We start from the raw sequence: 5,372 nt of genomic DNA on the forward strand, positions 1-5,372 counted from the left end.
ACCACAGCAAACCACAGCACATACCCAAGGCGCACAGAGCTGCGCTCGGTAGTGAAGTGAAAGCACGTTATAAAAATAAAACAACTGAACAATAATAATAATAATAATAATAATAATAATAATAAATAAGTAAATAAATAAATAGATAGATGAATAGATAAAACGTTTGCGCGTTTAGATATTTTCAAGGCGGCTAAATCAAGGAGCAGACAGGTTATTAAATCGTATGAGAATCCTTCACAACGCTTCATTACAAAACTTAAGATATCTGCATTTGTGAATGCTAAATGTGAATCTTATTTCCTATTAATGGCGAGAGGTCATCAAGTACAACTTGTCGTTTTTGTCTAGAACAGTCGGCTATTTAAAAGCACGTACGTTTGTAATTATGGTAAATTATATGTTGAGAAACAAAAATATTAACTAACCTATTCGTTAAGATGCTGGCCTACCAGGTAAATGCCCGATAAGTTTGCGCCTCATCACAAATGCTGAAGCAATGAAGTAATATTAGTTCTCTCAAAATAGCTGTTTCTAATTTGGGCCCAAGGACGTGAATTTTGATGGGATAGGTAAGTCGATTACATCGATCCTAGTACTAAAGGCTAAATTGACTTCGGCAGGTTATGAACTAATGTAAAGCGCCGGAACACATACGAAAAGGCATCTTATTCGTTACTATGACAATTTCGCCAAACAAATAATCCTTTTTTGCTGTAGGTACTTATTTGATGGTGCTTATTTTATCGACCCCGAAATTTGATGGTACTTATTTTATCGACCCCGAAAGGATGAAAGGCATAGTCAACCTCGGCGGAATTTGAAGATCCACAAAGATCAGAACGTATCTGCAGCTCTTGGTGGTCCAAATCGGATGTGCAATTTATGCGGGTGTCTTTTCAGAACATTGTCTGGTTTAAAAAGCCACATCAGATGCCATGATGGTGCTAAGGTGTAGGTACAGGAGATGCCCAAACTCTGCATAATAAGTAGACAACCACCATGTATGTATGTCTATCTATCTATCTATCTATCTATCTATCTATCTATACATACATACATACATACATACATACATACATACATACATACATACATACATACATACATACATACATACATACATACATACATACATATATATATATATTTATTTACATGTATAGATACATGTGAAAAGAAATAGGGCAGTTAAGCAAAAATAGCTAACCTTGAAGAAAATACCTAATATATATGATTAAAGTGTTTGGTCACGTAGCAAAAATGTATATGGGGTGGGAGAGAACAGTTGGTGTCGGTTGTACATGAAAAGGTTAAAGCTATTCTGCAGAAAAATATATAATAAATACATAAATAAATCAATGAATGAAACAAAATACGAAATAAAACAAAGCTGAAAACACTTCATGCCTGTAATGTTATCGATACAGTTTACAGCTGGGCAACGTCAGCAGTATTAATCCAAACAAAACGGAAGCAGATACAAAATAATCTAGCCGAAACATTAAGACAATATGTTTGGGATTGAAGGAAAGGATTTAGCATAATTATTAACGTAAAAGGGAAACAATATGGAGAAGGAATTCGATCAATATTGATGAATAAATAGTTAAAAGAATCTTGAAAAACTGGTGATCTTAATATGCGTTATTCGTTGATCATAAAATCCCGGGGGGAAATGTCAAGCATAAAGAGGTCACGACAACAATAACAAAAAAAAGAAGAAAGAAAAGGAGATACAGGTAGTATAAATAATTCTTTCAGGAGTGGCTGTGTGGTAAGTGGCTTGCTTACCAACCACATGGTCCTGGGTTCAGTCCCACTGCGTGGCATCCTGGGCAAGTGTCTTCTACTATAGCCTCGGGCCGACCAAAGCCTTGTGAGTGGATTTGGTAGACGGAAACTGAAAGAAGCCCGTCGTATATATGTATATATATATATATGTGTGTTTGTGTGTCTGTGTTTGTCTCCCTAGCATTGCTTGACAACCGATGCTGGTGTGCTTATGTCCCCGTCACTTAGCGGTTCGGCAAAAGTGACCGATAGAATAAGTACTAGGCTTACAAAGAATAAGTCCTGGGGTCGGTTTGCTCGACTAAAGGCGGTGCTCCAGCATGGCCGCAGTCAAATGACTGAAACAAGTAAAAGAGTAAATCAATTTTGGGAAAAGGTAATAGAAGCCTCTATAAATTGTACGTTGAAATCTGGAATATAAAAGCTATGTAATCAGTTACCTATGATCAACAAGACTCTAGTAAGAATGGATATCTTCTTTCCAAGATTATCTGATACATAATAATGGCTCTACATTGTTAGGTTTCATGCAACAAAGACATTTCCTGTCTTTAACAAAACATATGCCACAGCATATTGATTTTATTTATTTATTAATTTATTTGTTTATTTTTGGTATAAACTTCTAGTCGCTTTTTAGCGTCCTTATCGGGATGAAAAGCAGAGTTCACTCCACTTGATTTGAAGCCAGAACATTAAGGAATATAATTAAACAATGATTTCTGTTTTAGACTCAAGGCTAGCACTTTTACAAGGACATGTTAATCAATTGAGTCGATCCAATACTATACAGGCATTTTTTTAATCTACCCTAAGAGGATGAAAAGCTAAGGTGACCCTGTCGGGATTCGAACTCAGTAGGTAAAGAGACTTAGCTGGGCATCGCACAGGTCTGTGCATTCACAACCACACTAACGATGACAAACACCATCCTTTGTGTTATTACTTTGCTCAAATCTTAAATTTCGCGCGTAGCAGCGCTATAGGGAGGAAATTGCCAATGCTATTTCTGTTTCTTTTGTGTACATCCTTCCTCAGTAAATACACCAATAAACCGGCTAACACAACTGAAAAACTTCTAAGGCTGTTCCGATAGACATCAACTAACAGATGAGTGAATAAGTCTATGATGCATTCATAAAGCTCGTAGGGCAAACCATAGAATCTACTCCTTGCTCTATTAACAATATTCACTCTTTTCTAGCGAGAGCTGCGGCAAGCTGCTGATGTAAAATCTAATGTCCACTGTGTTTGTCTCATCTACACACCAAAATAGAAAAATGCGCTTTCTGGAAAATATCACGCATGCACCTATCGTGGCCAGTTAAAAACTTGAATGTATTTTTGGTCCCAGTACTTGAGTGATACTTTCTTTTGTTTTTTTTTTATTAAACCGGAGAAGACGAAGAGAAAAATTCAACTTAGTAGTAACAGAATAAGTACAGAAATATGTATGTTAAGTGATCACTGGGATAGTAATTTATACATTTAATGATCAACGCTAGTGACTGTTGCAGAAAATACGTTGTTACAGTCAAATATATCTCAATAAACTTCTGTAAATTAACTGATACAACTTCAAGCGGGAATTGAAACGAGGTTGTAGAGTCAGTTCTCTTGGAAAGCTTACATCCTATTCCGCTAACTAACAGAATATGTACATATACACATAAATTCATATCAAAGTGTTACAGCTGATGAATATTATTTTTAGCTTGATTACATTGTTACAACTTGAGTTGGGTGGGGTTATTTATTGTAAGTAGATTGTACAGGTGATAGCTGTATGGCGCCATACAGTAAAGTTATTGTAGATGCTGTCTATGCATCACCCCAGTAACTTGGTTGAGATATTATCAGGGTACCTTACAGGTGTTACAATCAGAGTACCGTACAAGTAAATTGAGCTAGAACAATCAGGGCAGCATGCTTGTAAATTGAGCTAAAATAACTAGCAAGTTAATATACGATAGCTTCCAGAAACTAACCTAAGAGTTACTAAATGGGTACAGAAAGTGAGTTGTGTAAAAAAATAAAGGGAGATTGTTCCTGGTGCTATCTTGGTAACAAGCACGTGCATTGTTCTAGGAAATGTCATTAGATCGCTATAGAAAATAAATTTCCTCTTATGCTCCTTTCAGCGAATCAGAAAATCGTAACAGTTAGCATACGAGTTTCCTCTAATGCATTGCAGAATAAAGAATGCGCCAAATGCAATATGGCATCAACTGTAAAATGTTGCATTAGAAATTAGATATCATAGATGTGACTCGTATCATACAACACCTGGCAATGTTTTTTTCTTTTTTCATATCCCTTATATTTACTAGTTTGCATCACCACTCTTTTTCTATACCACATGGTGTATATATGCAACATACAGCAATAGATGTTCTATGACTATGATAGAGACATGTCATAGCATGGTACACCGAATGCACTTTATAATCATGCATGCACACGTTCGTAGCAAATATTAGATGAAATATAATACAGGTATCTTGCAGAATGAAGTGGGACACCTCACCATTGATCATGTGATAATTTGGATGCATGCTACGCGTGAAATGCATGACTATGCCTGTATAAGGATGCATGTGTTTCCGTGGTTATTAAAATCGCTGTATTATTAGATCACACCACTTTTGTAGTATGTACTATCTTCCATATTACATAATGCGTTAACATGTGGTTGTGGTTTGCGCAAGAAGCGTGAATACAACGATTTCAGCGTACACGATGTCCCATACACTTGTATAGATATAGAATATTTGGTGCAAAGGCAGCAGTTCGTAATATACAAAATCATACAAGTATTTCATAGAATGCAATATATGCTATATTTTATAGCTGAAGGTGAGGCGCATGGTTCAGTGGTTAGAGTGTCGGGCTCATAATCATGAGGTAGTGAGTTCGATCTCCGGACCAAGCTGTGTGTTGTGTTCTTGAGCAAGGCACTTTATTTCACGTTGCTCCAGTTTACTCAGCTGTCGAAATGAGTTGCGACGTCAAGCTGTATTAGCCTTTGCCTTTCCTTTTGATAACATCGGTGGTGTGAAGAAGACAGGCTGGTATGCATGGCGACTGCTGGTCTTCCATAAAAACAACCTTGCTCGGACTTGTACCTCGGAGGGTAACTTTCTAGGTGCATGGTCACTCGTGACCGAAGGGGGTCTTTATAGTTGAAGATAACATATCATGCTAATTAGAGTGAATCAGCTGGCTCTCAGAAAGCAACGATGAACTGCGTCAGCAAATAGTTAAACAACGTGGAAACGTATATTTTGTTGTGAGGAAAGGAAGACGAATTAGCCCTGTCCAAAACGTTGGATTTCACTTTCTTACGATAACATGGATTCGTTACATAGTTTACTCTTTTACTTGTTTCAGTTGACTGCGGCCATGCTGGAGCACCGCCTTTTAGTCGAGCAAATCGACCCCAGGACTTATTCCTTGGATGCCTAGTACTTATTCTATCGGTCTCTTTTGCCGAACCGCTAAGTTACGGGGACGTAAACACACCAGCATCGGTTGTCAAGCGATGCTGGGGGGACAAACACAGACACACAAACATATAC

At 37.3% G+C, this 5,372-nt stretch overlaps 1 protein-coding gene across 1 annotated transcript in view; it reads right to left on the bottom strand.

The window, feature by feature from the left end:
* Positions 1-5,372, bottom strand: part of LOC106870007 (delta-like protein 1) — an 89,357-nt gene that overhangs the window by 27,176 nt on the left and 56,809 nt on the right. The window lies entirely within an intron of this gene.

This window comes from Octopus bimaculoides, chromosome 13 (genome assembly GCF_001194135.2).
Source record: "Octopus bimaculoides isolate UCB-OBI-ISO-001 chromosome 13, ASM119413v2, whole genome shotgun sequence".
Lineage (NCBI taxonomy): Eukaryota > Metazoa > Mollusca > Cephalopoda > Octopoda > Octopodidae > Octopus > Octopus bimaculoides.